Below are 21,195 nucleotides of genomic sequence, written 5' to 3'. Positions count from 1 at the left end.
TGAATGTGGGAATGTGTGTGTGGGAGGCTGGCGCACAGCAGACACAGTGGTCTCCTGCCCTTTCCTTCCTTTTCCTAAGGGAAAATGAAAGTTGCTGTAGCATGCACTTGAACTTGAGCTAGCCATGTGCTGCTGATAAGGAGCAGACGGTCCCCATTTCAGATCCTGGGAAGATGAGCTGATTATTCGGTGTGAGCACTATCATGGTCACATGCTCTGAGATGAGGCCCCTGTGTCGAGTCTTCCCGGAGCAGTGCTCCATCCTAAACTGCACCACAAACAGAGTTGCTGCCCCCAGTGCCTAGAATGGTGCCTGTACCATCAGGCTTTGTGGCCGGAATGAATACCCAGGTGGTACTCCTACCGTCAGCAATAGACCGGGATGAGACTGTCTCCTTCTACATATGAACCCGTCTCCCCTCCCCCAGCCGTTCATGCAGCAGGCAGGAGTGGAAGGACAGGCGGGCAAGTGGCCTTTGGAGCCTGAAGCCGTGGATTCAGAAGTTGGGCACTCTGCAGCTCTGGGCAGGCCCACGTTACCTGCCTGAGCCTCAGTTTCCCCACTGCAGAATGGAAATGGTGCCATCAAACTGTTGGGGGGATTAAACATGATTTCAAGGCAAGGCCTGGAATGTAATAGGTGCTCAATAAATGTTCATTTCCTTTTCCCCTTCCTCTGGTGGTTTTAGAGTGATCATTTGCGTATGAATTAGATATTAAAGAAGCTCATGGTTGAATATATCCATATGCTAATTATCATAAACCATTTCATCCATCCATCCATCACTTTTTTTTTCCTTTAACTTATTCACTCATTCATTCCTCTAAGAGGGGCACCCTTTTTAGGAGTACCCTTCATATGACAAGCCCCTGTGAGGCACTGGGGATACAGAAATTAGTAGCACCAGATACTTCACTTGAGGACATTGCAATCTTTAGAGAGAGAAAGAAAATAGTTACCTCTAATATATGTGACTGGGCAAGGTGATACATCTGTTAGAAGCTTGCTCCAGGCTCACATAATTGCATCATTTCTCAATTCGTGCAGTCTGTTTCCATACCTTGTTCACGTCCCTTCCACCCAAACATCACCTTCACCAAGATGAAGACACTCTTGCAGAGGCTAGTCTTGGGCTGATGGTGCAATTTGATGAGGTTAATAGTGAGAGCACTCTCAGGGGTGAACAACAGGCCCCTTCAATCAGGGAAGGGAGAAAATTATCCAATTGTTCATTCCTGCATTCATCCCCTATTGTTATTATTATAGCATCATGGTCAAGAGTGAAGATTCTAGAGCCAGACTCCCTAGGTTCAAATCCTGGCTTTGCTACTTACTGGCTACATAGTTTGCATGAAATTCCTGAGCCATTCTGGGCCTTGGTTTACTCAGCTACAGATTAGGGTAATGAGAGTACCTAAGTGGTTGTATTAGCTATCTATCGCTGTGTAACAAATTAGCCCAAAACTTAGTGGCTTGAAAGGACAGCATTTATCATCTCACAGTTTCTGTAGGTCAAGAATCTGAGCTTGGCACGCCTGAATTCTCTGACTCTGGGCCTCTCTCAAGGCTACCATCAAGGTGTGAACTGGAGCTACAGTTACTTTAAGGCTGAAGGTAGGTAGCTTCCAAGCTTACTCCAGAGGGTACTGTCAGGACAATTCCTTGAGGGTGGTGTGACCTGAGTGCCAGGTCTCAGTTATTCCCGGGCTGTTGGCCAGAGACTTCCCTTGGTCCCTTGCCACATGAACCTCTGTGTAAGGCAGCTCACAACATGTCAGTTTGGTTCAGCGGAGAGAGCAAGTGAGAGGACAAGAGAAAAAACAGTGCCAGCAAGACAGACCTCCTAGTCTTCCGTAACCTAATCTCAGACGTGACATCCCATCACTCTTGTGTATTCTGTACAATGGGAGTTAGTCTCCTGGTCCAGCTCACAATCAGGGGAGGGGATTATACAAGGTGTGAATGCCAGGATGGGGGGGATCTTGGGAGCCCTGTCTGAAGCTGCCCACCCCAGTGTTTGTGAGGATTAAGTGAGTCATGCATATAAAGTACTTAGACGAGTGTCAGGGACAAAGTTCACACTGAAAAACTCTTATTACAATATTATTATTTATGTTGTATTTTTTGAGCAAATATTTATTACATTTCCTATCATATCAAAGTCACCATCTTGTTTGTTACTGGGAATTATCAGGGGGAGAACTGGGAGCAGAAGAATTGTAAGTGGGTCCTTTCTCAAAGAGCTCCTGGTGTACTGGGGGATGGAAGTTCATTTAAAAAGTAAAGACCATGAAGTAGAAAATGACTGTTGTACTGTCAGGGGAGGGCAGAGCTGCAGTGCTCAAGGCCCTGGATGTGCACAGGGGTTAGCAGTTGTTCAGTTTGGCTGGAAAGCAGGACACTTGAAGGTTAGAAAATTACGTGAGTGCCGGACTGTGACAGGAGTCCCTCTCCTATGAAGTTGTAAGCCAAGGAAGGATTTTTAAGCCAAGGAAGGTCCTAGACATAGGTGGATGGCCCAGAAAGGAGGGGACAAGACAGGAGATTCTGAAGCCACCTACTAAAGTCCAGAGAGTCTAACAGATGAAAATCCAGTGCAAGAAACTCAAATATTTCTACTGCAAGAGCCTTCTCGAAAGGTGCCCATAAGGAGAGCACCATTTTCTTCCTCCCAGTCTGACTGCTGCTTGGCTGCTGGAAAGTAGTCCCAAGAACCCGGGGCTGATATTCAGTCTGGACCTAGTGTCTAGTTCTGTGACCTTGGAGCTGTCAGTCAACCTTCTGCACTTCAATTTCACCATCTGAAATTGGGATGATTTTGCTGACCCTGGATACTTTGACAGTTACTCACACACATGCACGCATGCACACACACACACACATACACACGCACACAAATGCTGCCATATATGGAATACTTTTTAAGAACTCAACTGTGTTGTAGGCTTTTATTATACCCATTTTACAGGTAAGGAAACTGAGACTTTAATAATAATTGGCAGAGCACAACCTCAGGCTATCTAATTTTGTAGCCCACATGCCTCTGCTCTAGTGCCAATGCCTGAGAGCTGAGGAAATGGCCCTTCCCTCTCTGCAAACAGTCAGAGAAAAGGAAGAGTCCTTCCATTTGCCTGAGGATTAAACATTCAGGACAGCTTGCTCAGGGGCCAGGTCAGACAGGGGCCGGGCCAGACTTACCCCAGCTTCTCGCCAAGTTCTGACCAGAAACAAGGCCCTTATATATACTTGTTACATGACGGAAGGAATTTAAAATTTACAAATTCACCACATAAATTCTCCATAATCTGTCAGCCTCTTTTTTTTTTTTTTTTTTTTTGAGAACTCACCTTTAAATCTCTGAGCTGTATTTATCTAAATACCTTTTTAAGTCACCAAAGCCATTAGCTATTACTAGTTTGTGGGACACTAGATTGCGTGAGACATCAGAGGGCCCTGCATGGTCTCGGGCTGTTTGCTTCTGAAGCTATTTTTGACTCCCCGTCCACGATGTCTTGGATGGCATTATGGGGCATGGAGGTGCTAAGCTGCTTAGCCACTTTGCAACACCACTTCGTGGGAAGGCCTCTGTTATGACGTGGAAATTATGTTGAAATTGAAGCTCAGAAACTAAACGATGCCCGTTCCTCCAGAAGGGTCCTTTAATCTGGTTCTAGAGGTAGACAACACGTCCTGATTGAGAAGCCAGCAAAGGAAGCTTGCTAGATCCTTAAAGCTCAGGGCGACAAGGAAACTTCCCTTTGGCGTCCTTGAGTGACTGAGGACCATGTTCCAAGAATGTAGCATGCAATTTGCTGTCTAAAGGCAAGAGAGAACAGAGGTTATTTGTGAGAGATGGGGCATTGTAAACAATTTTAATTTTCTGTGTTCGTATTTTTTATTTTCCAAATTTTCTCTAATGAATGTCCTATTTTATAATTTTTACAAAAAATACTCTAATTAGAAAAACTTATTTTAAAAATGATATACTTCTGGTCCTTCAAGAACTTGTAATAAATCTTTGATATAATCAGAATTACAGAATCACATGAAGTTGCCATGATAGTAAATTTGGCCTTAATGTATCCAAACCAAACTCTTAATTTATTTTTTTCTCTTCCCAAACCTCTTCCAGCGCTGGCTTTCCCATCTTAGTAAATAGCCACTCCATTCATCCTGTTATTCGGGTCAAAAGCCCTGGACTCATCCTTGGCTTCTGCTGTCACCATTTCTATGCAGTTAATACGTCAGCAAATCCTTGTCATCTCTACTTTTGAAAGATATCCTGTTGATTTCTTCTTTCTACTGTAACCACATGGGTCTAAGCCAACGTCATTTCTAGCCTAGAATGGGTCATCTCGTCCCTCCTTTGATTTAGTCCTTCCAGGGTGGAAAGAGAGATCATTAAGTGTTAAGTCCAAGCACGTCTCTTCAAATCTCTCTGTGGCTTCTGATCTCAGTCAGAATAAAATTCATAAGTAAAATATTCTTCGAAAACATGATTTTTAAAAATGGCTGATATGGCCAAACAGTGTGATGCACCAGTAAGTTTCTTTACCTGTTGGTGGACTCCTCCGCCCAGGCCCAGTCTCATTATTCCATGATGCATGTGAACCACAGTCCTTCTCTACATTGCATATAATTTATCTAAGATGGATTCTTAGAGGCAAGATTACTAAATAAACGAAACTAAATAAAGGCAACATCTCGAATTTGTCAGGAAAGGAGAGAAGTTGAATAATGCTGCCCGGTTTAATTTCTAGAACACCCCCCCCCAGTTTATATTTCCACCAAATGTGTATGAGAAAAACTGTCCCCTCAAACAGCAGTGAATTTCACGAATTTTTCCTGTATCCCAACTTCATAATTTTAAATATTGCGTCTATTTGTCATCGCATTTACTTCATTACAAGTAGCTCAGATACCTTCTTCAAAACATGGTTGATCGTATGTGAGTTGTCTGTTGGTGTGTTCTGCCCAGATTTCTCCAGGAGTGTCCATTTATCTCTCGACTGGCCTCATCTCTGAATCTCCAAAACAGCTTTGGTGCTTCCTGCAAACCCAGATCTGGGAAAGAGAGGTGGGTGGGAGGCATTGCGGGGTCGTGTTAAGACACGCAGTGTTTGGAATCAGAGGACTGGTTTCCAAGCGCTGTTCTGTGGTCCTGCCTGTGCAAAGCGGGTCAGACAGGGGATTCTCTGTCGCTTTGTTCCCACCAGTAAAATGGGTCTAGGGAGAAGACCTACCCATCTCCCAGGGCCAAAGGCAGCAAAGGACCAGAGACAGTAAATATGTTTGGCTTCTGTGGTCCACATGGTCTTTGTTGCAGCAATTCAGCTCTGCCATTGTGGGGCTAAAATAGCCATAGATAACATGGAAATGAATGAACGTGGCTGTGATCCAATTGATTGTATTTATTGACATTGAAATCTGAATTTCATATAATTTTCACATGTCACAAAATCTCCTCCTCCTCCTTCTCTTTGTTTTAATCTATCTAATGTAAAAACCATCTTTCGCTTGCAGGTGGGGTTTGGCCTCTGCCTTAGGGTCTTGGGCCAACTGAATGAGAAGGTATTTGTAAATAACTTGGCCTGTTGTTTGGCACCAAAGACTGAGTGCTCAGCGTATATCATTACTGTCCTTATCACACTAACACAATGTTGTAATATCGGAGTTGTCATTTTTAAAACGAGGGCTAATTCTCACCTTCCATCCTTGCTGGAGCATAACTGGGACGATCTAAATTGCGTGCGCAGCCCTGGTGCATTGAATACTTTTCTTTCTCTTACCCTGTGTCAATGCAAATAATTTGTCACTGCTCCCCACCTGCGTTCTGGGCTCCAGTGGACTGAAATCCTTTTAGGTCTCTGAACACGCCGTGCCCTCCTTCACCTTTAAATTCTTATCACATTCTGCATCTTCATCCTTTAAACATCGTTCAGCCAAGTTTCCTCTCAATACTGAGACAATGAATAATGCTAACAGAGCCCTAAGACCTAAAAGGTCTTTTACTCATTCATCATTATATTCTCCAACCCAAAGTCTCTTTGTTTTTAAATAGTTTCCCCCATAGAATCACATTCAAGTTGTCTGAACCGTCCCTTGAATGAGTTTGAGAACTCCATCCCCAAACATCACCCTGTTAACACCATAGAAGGTTGCTGGCTTCTTTGGAATTCAGTTCTTCAGTCCCATGATACTTGGCCTATAAAAGGAAAGAGGCAAGGTATTGTTTCTTCTTTAATGAAAGCAGTAACTGCTGTTAGGACGGTTGACAGTCTAATTTAAAGTCCTCCATGGAGAGGAAGTGGAACTCCAAGCACCTTGGGGTGGGTGCCCTGCGATGTCCAGTGATGTCAGACCCAAATTGCCGCCCCCAGGCTGGCGCCCTCTGGCAGACATCTTTCTTGGAGGTCAGCAGAGTGCAAAGACCAAGGCTTTTGGAGAGAGTCTGAGAGTTGTGTGATTGGCTACACCACTTACTAGCTGTTTAACCTACAGTGAGTGCCTTCACACTTCTGAGCTCTTTCTTTGGTGGGGATGAGGCGTGTAATTAGGTTTATTTGTTTATTTGAACTCAGGACCTTGTGCGTGTGGTTTCTGGGGGAAGGAATGGGCAAGGCAAGGTAAGCAGGCTAAGCAGGTTTAGGTTTGGTTACTTGAATAAGTTCCGCATCCTCTGGGGCCAGGGGTTGTCCCTAGTCATCTGATACCTGGCCTTAGAGAGACTGGATGGAGCAGGACTGTGGTGCAGCAGGTAAGAGCCCCAGAAAGGAGGCAGTTGGGAGGTCGGGGCTTCAGCTTGGTTGGTTTGCATATGACAAGCATGCTGCGGGGCAAGTTTGCTAAATCTAGGGATCAGGTCGACCTGGGAGGGGCAGTCCCTTCCAGGATCAGCAAGGCCCCAAGTTATCAAAGCATCAAAAAAAAAAAAAAAATGCTCAATGCACCTACCTCTACTTCACCCCTGAGCTCTGATCTCTTCTCCAGCTAGTTATTAATCATACATCGCATACAATCCCTTTTCAACGTGTAGCTGATTTAATATGGGGTTATCAGAATAATAAGCGTGTATATCCCACATTGGACTATAAGACAGGTGCGCAGAGGCTCAGGTGTATTTATCTCCATCATATTCCTGGCCTGGCACATAGTAGGCACTCAGTAAATACTTGGAGGGGAGGGTGTAGCTCAGTGGTAGAGTGCATGCTTAGAATGCATGATGTCCTGGGTTCAATCCCCAGTACCTCCATTTAAATAAATGAATGAGTGAATGAATGAAAAAAAATAAATAAACTTAATTACCTCCCCCCCAAAAAACAAACAAACAAAAAAACAAAAAATACTTAAGTGAATATATGATTACCAACACTATCATTCTTCTGTTTTTTAGTTTATTAAATGTTGCTTTTGTCTTTAATAATTTCTTCCTTCTGTTTTTATTTGGCCTATTTATATCTATATTCATTGACACGGAAAGGTTTCTAATATACTGTTACAGGCAAAAAGCAGGTTACAAAAATGCATGTGTAGCATGGTGTTACTTATCTAAATAAATGTATGCTTATACACACATATATACGTCTATATGCACATACCCTTACACACATACACATGTCTATGTGTGTTTGGAATGCTGTTCAACAAAATGGCAACAATGTGTATCCGTGGATGGCAAAAATCCAAATGATAGTAATTTTGTATATCCACATACCCTCATATATATATATGTATAATTTCAGTTCTTTTAAATTTGAATTTTAAGCACTGAACTTGATTAGAATAGAAATGTTACTTTCACCTTGGGTAACAAATTAAAAACTCGCTTAGGAGTTTTTAAAGCCCTAGCAAAGAGTATGTGCTCAAAAATATTGGTTCTTTCTTCTCTTCAACCAGCCCTGAGAGCTACCCAGTAGAGCAGGGGTTGGCAGACTTTTCTCTAAAGGGCCAAATGGGAAATATTTTTGGCTTTGCTGGCCATAGGGTGTCTGTGACAGGTCTTACTCACCTCTACCATTGCTATAGCAAGCAGGTGTAGAACACCCATGGATGAATGAGTGTGGGTGTGTTCCAATAAAACTTTATTTACACAAACAGGAAGTGGCTGGATTTGGCTTGAAGGGCCAGAGCTTGCCAACCCCCGCGATGGAGAGTTGGGTGTGCGTGGCGCTCTGGTGGTGACTCTTCAGAGATCACAGGGCAGAGAAGCTGTGTTGCAGGACCAGTCCCCAGGCCCACCCAGGCAGGCGCCCAGGCAGCAGAGGGCTCTCACCTGTGGTCTGTCCCGGCTTGCTGTGTAGACAGTGCAGGGTCCACAGGCTTTCTCTGACCACCTCATCCCACAGGTGACAGTGGAAGGTCATTCAAGAAAGACCGAAAAGGAGGGGCAGAGCCTCCATGGGGAGGCTGTGTATGTGGCTTCTAAGGATGTGGGTTTTGGAGGTAGGCAGTGTGGTTTCAAATCTTGATTCTCCATGTAGGAACTGCCCGGTCTTGGAGCCTCAATCCCTTATGGACGAAATGGGGATATTGACAATAATACCTGTCTCTTAGGTAATGTTCAGTATGGCTGTCGCATGGAGTTAGTGCTCAAAATACGGCCTCTGGTGCCCTCAAACCTTGTCAACAGCCGCGGTCACGTTCCACAGGGCATGTCGGAGATCGTCCACGAGCGCGCACCAGCACGCGTGTGTATATTCCCACACATACGTGCACACATGACTGGATTTCCATCCATGGGCCCGATGGTCCCTATTTGTGTCTGCACACTCCACCTTCTGGAAAACTTCCCCAGGAAAATAAAGAGCATCCTGCTTGGCCCAGACACAGCTGCGGCTGCAGGAGGATGTCAGGGGGAGATGAGCTGATGGCTCCATCGTCACTGCATTCTCTGCTCCTCACCCACCCACCGGGCTCTGAACTTCATGATGCTCTTTGACAAATAGCCACCCCCATGCCTCCCAAAAGCCCCAGGCAGGAGGTTGGACCCTGTCTGCTAAATGGCCTTGAGTTGGAGCAACATCTGGAAACCTGTGTAGGGTCATCCTGACTCTGTTGCCTTGGCCTCCGTCCCCTCATCATGAACAGGTACCCAGCTTTACTTCCTGGGGCCCGATGCTTCCCCAGCCACGGCTTTCTTACTAAAATAAAACTGATAATGGCACTTCTCTGTTTAAAAACCCGTGTCTACAGAGGGTAGTCTAGTCTTCCGTCTGCAACGATCTCTTATTTATTATTCAGCAAATATTTGCTGAGCCCCAGCAGGGTGGCAGGTGCTGTTCTAGGCACTGTGGAGACAAGAACAGGTAGAAACCCTGCTCTTGGGGCAGTGCTTACATTCCATGGAGGGAGGTAAATGGTACCACATTAATAAGTAAATATGATATGTTATGTGATGATGGTAAATGCTAGAAGGAAAATGGGTAGAGGGAAGGGAGGGCGAAGGGATAGGGGACGAGGCTGCTGTTCAGGTCCCTCAACCATCAGAGCCCAGCTACCTTCTCCAGGCTCGCTTTCCACACCCATCTACGCTGGCCCACTTATGCTCCAGCCTCACCGGCATCTTCACCCTTCCCCAAGCATCCTCGGGTTTCAGAGGGAGGTCGAACTGCTCTCCCTGCTTTGTGTGACTGTAGGCTCAGCCTCAGCTGAAACACAAAGGTGATAACAACACCTACATCCCCCAATCTTGTGCATGACAAATGGGATGGAGATGTAAGACCCTCAGGGCAAGGCTTGCCCTGTGGTTTGCACTCAGCTGACATGTTCTTGCTCAGCTCACAGCCCTGTGCCTGGGAACCTCTTCTCTCCTTTTCTGCCTCCTCCAGCAGCATCCTCATATTCCTCAGGTGGTCATTCCCTCTTATCAGCTCTCTGGTTCTCCTGGTACACAGTTATATAGTGATCTGCAGTTTGCAAAGACTTTCCCACGCATCATGTAATTCACAGAAGAGCCCTGTGGTGGGTGGTGGGTGGTGCTTTTCCTGTTAACCAGTCCACCAGGTTCCCTTGTGTTTTCAAGCAGAGTTGACATGTGCGTCTCACTAAGTAAATTTCTACCTATTCACTTGCTTGGAACAGTAGGTACATTTGCCTGTGTGGATAGAGGCAGAGTTAGGGGCCAAGGAAAAGGGAAGGGAAGTAGGAACTTCTTGTCTTTCTCAAGAAATGAGTCTTATCACTTCACTTTTATACCCAGCATCCTAGACATTATTATCTTCTCCCACTTATATGAGGACACTGAGACTTAAACAGGTGAAAGGACTCTGCCGAGGACATACAGGAAACTGCAGGACCAGCTCTGAGGGAGCCTGACTTTATATCCCCATCTCTGTCCATGACACCATAGATGCTGTAAGCATGAAAACGCAAGACTGCTAAACAGGTTATTCTAATTAATGTGATCAGGCCCCAGGTACCCTTGACTCTCATACAAGTTCTTAGTGACTTGTGAAAGGAATCTGCTGCTGTCCTTAAGGGGTCTATAAGATCACTGACATAATAGAATACATTCTTTGTAATAAAAAAATTATAAAAGGGTTAGACTGCGGGCCTAAAATGTTAAAGAATGTGTGTTCATTAAGAGCCTTTTAGTTGTAAGTGACAGAAACCCAACTCAAAATAAACCCAACTTCGGGGAAAAAAAAAATAGATGTATGGGAGCATTTAACTGATTCAGGTATGGCTAGATCAAGGGGTTCAAACAAGGCCATCTGGTATCTGTCTCCTTTTGTTTTACTCTTAATTCTCATCTAGAATCTCCTTGTAAAGGAATAAATGGGCACGCACATATGCAGGGCTTAAACCTTTCCAGCTTGGTCATCCCAGAATAAAAATTGTGTGTTCCCTAATATTTTAGTAAACATCCTGGCATACATTCAGTGGCCCTGGTTGGGTGATGGCTCATTTCTGGAGCCTGGGGATAGAGTTATTTCAGATAAACCACCTGGACTGGTGATTTGGATGTGAAGATTCCCTCAAGAGAAAATTGGGGTTATTCTTAGAAGAAAAGGTAAAGAAACACAGGCAGACAATAAAACAAAAGACAAACAAAAAAATTACACTGTACCTACACTACATGTAGAATGTTTGGAGTTTAAAGCTTCCTGCATCTTCCATCCCAACTGGCACAACCAATCCCCTTCTGTTTAATTTTTCTCAGTAGCAATTACCTCTCCTTACCATAGCATCCAATGTTCTTATTCAGTCTCTACTATCTGTCTTCTCCCACTGGAATGTAAGTTCCATGAGATCAAGGTTGTTTCTGTTTTGATGATAGGTGTGTACCCAGAATCAAGATGGGAAGCTGGCATTCTGGATGAAGGAATAAACGAGCTTAATATTCGCCACATCTCTCTGAAGTTGGTTTTATTACCATCCCCACTTTCTAGATGACGAGACTGAAGGTTGGGGGCGCTATGTTTTCATTTTTGTTTCACTCAAAACAGGAGAGGCCAGAGGCAGGACCCCAGCCCAGGCTCTCTCGTTTCTGGTGCCCTGTTGTCTTAACAGCCACGCAGAGGAAAAGAAGTCAATTCAGTGGCAGTCCTGGTTGAGTCAGCACGGCTGTTCATGCCCACAGTGTCCATAAAAATGTTAGTTTAGTCCTGACACTGATGCTTATGAATAAAATTTAGTCCTCATTCAAAAGCACATTAGCCGAAGCCATTTGGCGTCCTGTTACGGCATTAATTTTTATGGAGAATAATACACTGGCAAGGAGCACCTCTTCCACCTTCAAACAGAACAAGCGCCTTGAAGCCTCTGATCGTAAGACATTCCGGTGCGTTGCTGCAGCTTTCCTTATGGGACCTGGAATGTAATTTTCAGATGGCGGTTTGTTTTGCCACCGCGTTACATCTCAGGCTTGGCAATTACATTTCATTAACAGGGAAACATAAGCCATAAATCATCGATCAGAAACAGGTTGTTAATCGGTCTGGTTAAAGCGTCTGCCAGCTGGCAGGGCGCGGACTGTGAATTGATGGATGCCTGGGCTCAGAACTTGCCCAGGTAGCCCATTAAAGCAATACCGCTAATAAGTTTCACTAATATTTGTTGAGCTTGTTTCCTATGTGCCTGTAAGTACTTTATCCTCACAGCAACCCTAAAAGGACGATTCCCACCTTATAGAGGAGGAAATTGAATTCCAAAATGGTGCAATGGTTGGCTGCTGTTCACACAACTTGAAAGTGGGAGAGGTGGGATCTCCCCCAGGGTTTGGACTCTGAAGCTTATGCGCTTACCGGCCATGTGCATCTCTCCTCCCCGCCCCCCTGCTGGGGGGGAACGAGGACAGTGTTTGAAGCTGCTGGCCCACTGAACCCCCCATCCTCTTGAGAGCGCCTTTTCGTGAAACACACCTACAGCAACCTTGAGGAGGTTGTAGTTGGAACTCAGAATCTGCAAGATTGAATTTTAACCTGTGCCTCCCAGCAGCTGAGTTTGACCACCGTGGCCGGGCAGCCGGCTAATTCGTCTGACTTCGCCTCCACGCCTGTCGTCCGGGAGCAGAGTGGTGGCAGCTGGGCCCGTTCACATCCTATTAACCTTGTCTGTTGGAATGACACCTGGCGGTGCTGAAGCCTTGGGTCCTGTAATTAGGAATGTAAACAACTCTGGCTTCCTCCTGTCAGTGCTGGCTCCATGCCAGCCTCCAGTACCATCCCCCCAACCCCATCCCAGGTTGTGCCCCTCCCCCAAGCTGAGGCCAACGTGGGATTTCAAGATGCTTTTTTTTTTAATTGAAGTATAGTCAGTTACAATGTGTCAGTTTCTGGTGTACAGCATATTGTCCCAGTCATGCATACATATACACATATTCATTTTCATATTCTTTTTCATCAAAGGTTATTACAAGATACTGAATATAGTTCCTTGTGCTATAAAGAAGAAAATTTGGTTTTTTTATCTATTTTTATATGTAGTGGTTAACATTTGCAAATCTCAAACTCCCAGATTTATCCCTTCCCACCCCCTCTCCCCTGGTAACCATGACTGTTTACTACGTCTGCGAGTCTGTTTCTGTTTTGTAGATGAGTTCATTAGTGTCCTCTGTTTAGTCTTGGCCCTAACACTGACTTGTTGATTGCTTACCCTGAGCCATGCCCTCATTTAAACTCGTAGTAACTTTACCTGGGTTGTTTATTCCCATTTTATGGCTGACTAAGAGCATGGACTTTTGGAGAGACTGAACACATCGTCTAAGGTGACACAGCTACTTAGTCTCTAGGTTGGTTTTTCTTTTCATCGTAAGTCTGTAATACAGATCATTCTTGGTGTTGTACATTCTACAGGTTTGGGCAAATTTATAATGACATCTATCAACCATTGTTGTATGACACTGAGTAGATTCACGGCCTTAAAAATCCTCTGTGCTCTGCCTAGTCCTTTCCTTCCCCTCCCCCACCCTCAGCCCCTGGCAACCACTGATCTTTTCACTGTCTTCATAATTTTGTCTTCTCCAGAATGGCATATAGTTGGAAGCATACAGCATGCAGCCTTTTGAGATTGGCTTCTCTCACTTGGTAATATGCATTTAAGTTTCTTCCATGTCTTTTCATGGCTCGATAGCTCATGACTTTCTAGTGCTGAATAATATTCCATTGTCTGGATGGACCATAGCTTATTTATCCATTCACCTACTGAAGGACATCTTGGTAGCTTCCAACTTCTGGCAATTATGACCAAAGCTGCTACGAACAGTCGAGTGCAGGTTTTTGTGTAGACACAAGTGTTCAGCTCATTTGGGAAAATACCAAGGAGTGTGACTGCTGGATTGTGTAAGAGTGGGTTTAGTTTTGTAGGTTGTCAAAACTGTCTTCCAGAGTGGCTGCACTATTTTTCATTCCGACTAGCAATGAACCAGAGAGTTTCTGTTGCTCCCCATCCTGGTCAGCATTTGGTGTTGTCAGTGTTCTGGATTTGGGCCATTCTGAACCACTTTTGAGCCCAGATGTTTTGGCTCTAGATCCAGTGAGCCTTCTAGTGGGACAATAATGCAATCTGATGAGACCAGTGTGAAGGGGAAATTACATCACACAAGTGTTATGATAATGATAATATTGATAATGATAGTTCGGCATGTGCCAGCCACGATGCTGAATGACTTAGATGGATTTAATCCTCACGGTAAGCTCATGACTCGGGTGCTGTTATCATCTCCATCTTCCAGATAAAGAAACAGCAGATCAGAGAGATTAAGTGCTGTGCCCAAGAATATATGGGTAGTGGCAGAGGTAGGTTCAAATCTGCCTGACTCTGGAGCCAGTGCCCTTAAACAGTGTGCTAAGCCATTGCCTCATTTATAAGAGATATTCAATAAGAATTGTCATTCTGCCTCTGGCACCCAGCAGGATGGTTTCCATTCATTTCAGCAAAGGATCCATTATGATGCCAGGGTCTCCCGTTGTGGCCCTCCTTGTAGTTTTTGCTGTAAGACCCTGCAGTCAGCTCACCCACACACATTCACAGAACTCTGTGTCCATTCCTGCAGAGAATATGAAAACCTAGAGCATTGCCCTCCTCATTATGGCCTCAGCCTGCTCTCGGAATCCTCGTATCATCAATAACATTGATACCAACTAATTTAAACCCACTGAACCAGTGAGCTCGGGTTGCAGATATGTTTATGAGCAGGATACTAAGTAGCTATTTTAACTAAGTGGAACATTTCTTGCTTCAATTAATGCAGAAGGTAGCAACTCAAAGGAAATATTAGGGGCATTAAGTTTTATATTGCTGCCATTTGTTATATATGATATTTAACATTTTTAATCACTTTATTTCCGTGTTGACAGCTACTGAGAGAAAAAGAGCTTTCCGGGGTGATTGTGACCCAGGAATTACCTTCAGGCTGAGACGGATTATCATTAACCCTTGAGGCGTCGTGGTCTCCTGAGGAAGTAGTGAAGATGTTACTCGTTTTATTCATGGCATTTGGAGAGATCAAGTTAGTGGTTAGCAAAGAATGACTCCGTAAGAAACAAATTTCTTGGAAAGAGTAAATGAAGTAGAAGGAAGTTAACAATTATTGAGCACCCAGTGTGTACCAGACGTGTGCTGGGCTATCTGCACTCTGACTTACTTCTCCAGACAGTCCTACCATGATGTCAGTTACACAGATGAGAAAATGGAAAGGCTGAGATATCTGTTCGTTCATCAAAACTTTTGCACTGTGGGAGTTCACTGTGAGGATCTGATGGTGAATACTGTGGCAGCCTTCCTCCCGCATGGGACTTCTATTCTGGTATTTATCTTTTGATGATGATTATTATAGTGAGATAAGTGCTGGAACAAGGAAAGAATGGAGGTGCTTTGAGAATCTGGAAAAGGTGAATTTGATTGAGCTCTTAGGGTGAGAGGTCAAGGAAGACTTCCTGGAGGAAGCAGTGTCTAAGCTGAGATCTGAATGATGACTAGTGCTAAGCCAGGCAAACAGGGGAAGTAGAAGAGAGACAGAAGAGTGCTCCAGGGAGAGGAATATTTTTTAAGGAACAGAGATAGGGAAAAGCCACTAACTTCCTAAGGCTTGTACTTCTAGCATGTGACAAAGCTAATATTTGAATCCAGGATTATCTGACTCTTTTTACTGAAACCCAACACAAAAGGGAATCTGTGATCTTCTTAGCCATACGATCGGCAAAGGAAACATCCAAGTCGTTTGAGGTATGCTGGGAGCTCCCAGTTAGGACCATAGCAGTCTGACAGTGACACCCATGGCCCCAGATGCAAGTCAGCATCTTCCTGGGGCTTTGAGGCTAGGGGTGGGAAGTGTTCTTGCTTTCCTTCATGGCTTCTCACAATAGGGATGTAAGGCTTCAAACTGATGTCTCTGTTTGTAAAGTTTAGGTAATGAGGAAGAGAAACCCCCAGGCATGCTGGCTCCAGCCCTTGTAAGGTGCAGGGGGAATTTTGCTTTAGGTTCGGCTCGGCTGAGGGTAAAACAGTACCACGAAGATGCTGTTCTTTCTCCACTGCTCAGCTCCGTCCTGCACAATGCGTGGCCCATTCCCAGGCGGGCCCTCCTCTTTGGGGTGAATAGAAGGCTTAATACTTTCCGTGTAAATCAGGCTGGACGGATGTGGGGTTGGGATGGGGATGAGAACTGAAACTCAGTAAGCACCACCTGAAGCCCTGCAATATGAGGTTGCAGCTCTGATTGGCCCGGCTTGGGTCATCTTGACCACCTGAGAGCCAATCACTGCTGTGAAGGGAATGCAATAACCTGATTGGCTGAGGCCTGGGTTAGGTGCTCTGCCCAGAGCTGAGATGCGCTGAGGGTGTGGGAGGGTGGATTCCCAAGGGAGGAGTTGGATGGTTACTGAAATAACGTGGGGTGGGTAGTGGGCTCCAGCCAGCTTTTACTTCACACCCCAAGGATATCAGTTCTGTCTTGAAATCCCAGTGACTGGATCCAGCAGCAGGATTTGGGGGATGCTGAGAAGCAGCCCCAGCTGTTTTAGAGGCAGTGTGGGGCGAAGCAAGTGCTTTGCTTTGGAAACCAAAATGTGGAGTTCCCGTCTAAGCTGCACGTGAACCTACTGTGAGACCAAGGGCACATCGTATAACCGCTCCAAGCCGCGGCGTCCTTGTGTGTAAAATGGGAATGTTAATACTGACCTTGCAGTGCTCCTGTTAGGGTATGTGAGATGCTGAATATAGAACACTCAGTCCTTGGAACATACTATGCACTCAATAAATGTCAGTTGCCTCCAACAGATCCAGGTAACTGTCTGGCTTCAGAATGCCTCTATTCTTAGTACCTTGTGTTACTTAACTCTCTTTGTGTTTCTCTTTTCCCTGTTATGACCTTATCACATTTTAATTTTTAGTCTACATAGTCTTGTTTGGTATTTTTAATCTTTTAGGTTTATTTTTTTCAATCTTATTATAACTTACTTATTCTCTTTATTTGCCCATTTTATATTATTTATATTACCTACATATCTTACCATTTCATACAATATTGTAAAGAGAACATAACATATTGCTGTTTATTGATAAGCCACCATTTTTATCTTTCCAATACTGCCTTTGAGCTAATGTCTTCTATTAGTAAATACAATTAACTTGATCCTACTTGTTTATTTTTAACCAATATTCATTTCTTTATTTGTTTTTAATGGGCAGTCTAAAGACTCACAATTATATGTTGTAATAAGGGCTGGAAATCTAAACTGCTCAAATACCCTAGCAACATTTAATAACATTCCTTTATAGCCCTTTGCAATTGAAAAATAAATAAAAGGACTTTAGCAGCCAAGATCTTATTTTCATCTTGCAAAATCTCTGCTAAGAGGAAGAGAAAGAATTAAGGCCCAGAGAACTATCCCTTCTTGCCTAAAATCACACAGCTGAATGGGGAAACCAGCATTATCTTTCTGTTCTTTTGACTCAGAGTCCATTGTTCTTTCCACTTCAACACGTGCTTTTACCCAATTACCATGTCCCTGTTGAATTAAAACAAATCCTTTTGAACCGGACTTCACTGTTTTTTTAAGGCACTTTAAATCCCATTAACATCAACTTTCCCAGAATGTTCGTCCCTAATCCCGTTCATCAAAGGCAGTGTAGTGTTCACAGCAGGCTAAGGACGTGTCAGGTATCACAGCGGATTCTTTTGTGAATCGTGCTATTTTTCTCCAGCTAATAAATAGTGCTTTTCGAGAAAGCACGGCCTTGTGGAAAGATTATGACTTTTGCAGTCAGAAAAAAGGACATTTATATCTTGGCTCTATCACTTTTTAGCTCTGTGGTGACTCAATGAATCAAGACATTTTCTGCACAGGGGACAGCAGCCCAACGTGAAGTGATTTAAATAAATAGAGGGATCTTATCAGTCTGTGTACCTATAAAGTCCAAAGACAGCTTTTGCTTCAGGTATGGCTGGATCCAGGGGCTCAAACTGTACAGTCAAGACGCTGTCTTTTGCCCTAGTTCTTGAAAATGCTTTGTTTATTCAGCTCGATTCTGTTAGCTCTAGGCTTAACACTTACCAGCTCACCTACCTGCCTGGAAAAAAACTTCTGCTTTTCAACAATTCCAACAAAATTTTAAAATTTGCTCCAATAGGACTGACCAGAGTCCCATGTCTATCCTGAACCAATCTCTGTGGTGAGGGGATGAAACAAAGTGATGCCTCAGCCATGTGCCCATGCCTGGATACACAAGGACTAAGAATAGGGGTTTATGGTTTCTCAAAGAGAAATCAGAGTGCTGAAAGGAGAGAACAGGCCGGAAAATGCATCAGGAAACTTAACCTTGAACAAGTCAAACTTGCTGAGGCGAAACCTCCTCATTTCTAAGACAAGAAGAATGACACACACTGTTTTTTTAATTTTGTTTTTTGTTTTGGGGTATTGAAAGTACTTTGTACATAGTAGGTGAACAGTAAATGTGAATTTTTCTCTCTTCTGCTGATGCTCCCAATTTCCATTTTCCCCAGACTGTACCAGGACTGTATATTCGAACAGTGACTGTGTGCCACCTTGCTAAGAGCACATTTGCTTCAGTTGATTTGTTCTTCCTTCTTGTAAAAAATGGTATATTTGTAGCTCAGATAGACCAGGAGATAATCAGTATAAATAATGATACAGGAAATTTTTCCTTGGCTGAGAATTAGCAAAGAAATGTGATCAGAGACCAGGTAAGATTTGAGACCAAATGCCTTCTAATTATTAGTTATAGCAATTCTCTGCAGACAGTGGTGATGACAACACTATCCCCTGATACCTTCATAGGGTCTAAGAATCCTCCACTTGTTATGCAGTTGCTTTGCATCTGTCCCCCTCAACCAGAGGGCTGGGATAAAAGTAAGGACAAGATAAAGTGTCAAGAGAGTTTTGCAGCTTCTGGGTATTTTGTGTGGTTTCAGTGTCTGGAGATATTTATAACCTAGGATTTTAACTATATTATTATTTCTTTGCATTACATTTTAATCTGTCAAAAATTTAATATACGCTATAAGATAATGGGTTCCCCCCCCCCCCAGATAATAGGCAGCACCATTTATTAAATGAAACTATGCTTTGGTTACTACAGATAATACATACTATCTCAAGGCTCATTACTGCACCCCCTCATCCATTTATTTATTTGTTTTAACACTGCATTGTTTTGATCATGGTAATTTCATAGTATGTTTTAATACCTTGCAAGGCAAGTCATTCCTCACTATTCTTCTTGACTCATATTGTTGGTTATTCTGGGGAATTTATTCCTCCATATAAAAAAGTAATCTTTTATAAAATAAAAAAAAATTTTGGTATTCAAATTGAAATTTCATTGAATTAATATGGTGATTTTTCAGTTGATATATTAATGCATAAGTCATTCCATCCATGGACATAATATACCTTCCTCCTTACTGATATGTAGAATGATATTCTTAAATACAGTTTTATAGATTTCTTTATATACCTCCCATAGCATTTGGGTTTAGTGCATTTCTAAGTATTTCTTTTATCCTGTTTATGAATTTTTTTTCTATTTTTTCATTTCTAGCTTGTGAGTGCTTGATTTAGAAAGTGTATTGATTTTTGTGTATTTATCTTAGATCCAGCCACTTTGTCAAGTCAAAATGGTTTATCCAGATAATCATATCAGCAAAGAGAAAAGAAGTTCTCTTCTTTTCCAGTAGTTCAGCAATTTATTTTTCTTGTCTTACTATATTTTTAAAACCTCCAAGGAAATGTAAAATAATACTAATAGTGCAGATCATCCTTACCTTGTCTTGATTTCAGAGAAGTGGTTTTTGAGAATTTAAAGAGGGTGGTCTTGGTTTCCATGTGTCACTTAAATTTCAAAATCCGCAGTTCCTTTAGTCATTTCTCAAATGGCACACTGAATTAGCTAGAAATCTTTTGGTGGAGAATGGCAAAAACTGAACTCAAACTTGTTAAAGAGCATCGTAGATTCACATAACTGAAAAGTTCGTACTGATGTCAAGATTGGACCACAGTTCTTATTAATGGCATCTGGAACCAGTCCCTCTTCATCTCTTATCTACGATGGTTTCTCCACTGGCTTCGTGGTCACAGTGTCCCCTAGTAGTTCCAGACTTAGGTCCCCTCAACTTTGCCATCTTAGCAGGAAGTGAATGTTCTTCTAATAGTTCTAACTCGTCTTGACTCAATTTGGTGATCATGAGCCTAAAATCTAATCAGTTATTTTTCTCCGGGAGGATAAAACTGTGATCGGATATGCCTGGATCATGCACCCATTGCTCTGGCTGATTTTAAGGCCTAACATGTGCTAAGAATGGTGTATGTGTGTGAGGGTTGGTGTTGGTGGGGCACAAATGCTTCCCCAAGGAGAAATGAATTGTTTCCCCAAAGAACGAGAAGAAGCAAAACAATAGATTCCACCAAGTGACTCCTCCTTATCCTAGTCTTCCTCTGGATATGTTCTCTTTCTTTTAAAAAATTGATATTCCTTCCTTTAAAACTGAGCACTGTATGAAAGTGTGCCTACCAGAGCACCGCAGAGGGACACTGCCATCTTCTTCTTTGTAGATAGTAAGCTTCTCCAATATAACCTAAGATTACTTCACATTTTTTACTAAAAACATCACATTTCTGAGTCATAAGGAATTCGTATGGCATAATTAATATCACAGGCATTACTACTTTCCTGGTCTTACCTACAAGTTTGGTGCCACATCCAGGTGTTTTTAGAATCCACTCTAATCACTCCAGGTTATTGGAATATTTTTCATTCCTGGTCCTGACATTTAATCCTTCTTTTCATTCTTCCCAGATCTGTGCCATTTGATGAATATTTGCTTCCTTCCTATGTTCATACGTCCAAGCCTTTCTCCCCAGATTCCCGTTGCCTGGGATGGACTTTCCTCTTTTGACCATTTGATGAATCGATGTCAGACTCTGAGAACTAGCAACATGCCCCTGCGGAAGTGCCCTGATGAGTTTTTACGATTTCTCTCTGAACATCTATCACGTTATGCTTTAAAAGAATGCTCCAAAACAGGTTACATGACACAAGATTTTTGTTCCTTGAAGTTCTGATGGAGTTCACTTCTGAAGCTTTTTGAGCCTCTGTTTCTTTCCTGCATAATGGAATTGCCTCTGCATCTGAGACTGTTCTTCCATTCTTACTTCAGTCCTGCCAATTCAGATTTTCCTCTTCTTCTCCTGATGAGGTGAACAGATGGTTTTTCAGAAAACTACGTTTGGGAT

The 21,195-nt window shown here is 43.2% G+C and overlaps 1 protein-coding gene and 1 non-coding gene across 2 annotated transcripts in view; both read left to right on the top strand.

Moving 5' to 3' along the window:
- Window positions 1-21,195, top strand: part of HS3ST4 (heparan sulfate-glucosamine 3-sulfotransferase 4) — a 344,978-nt gene that overhangs the window by 238,224 nt on the left and 85,559 nt on the right. The gene's annotated exons all lie outside the window — the stretch shown is intronic.
- TRNAS-AGA (transfer RNA serine (anticodon AGA)) lies at window positions 7,181-7,253 on the top strand. Its single transcript has one exon. It is a non-coding gene; the product is annotated as a tRNA-Ser (tRNA).

The sequence above is a fragment of the Camelus bactrianus genome, chromosome 18 (assembly GCF_048773025.1).
Source record: "Camelus bactrianus isolate YW-2024 breed Bactrian camel chromosome 18, ASM4877302v1, whole genome shotgun sequence".
In the NCBI taxonomy this organism is placed as follows: Eukaryota; Metazoa; Chordata; class Mammalia; order Artiodactyla; family Camelidae; genus Camelus; species Camelus bactrianus.
The sequence above is the reverse complement of the archived record's forward strand: the minus strand, read 5'-3'. Positions and strand labels throughout refer to the sequence as shown.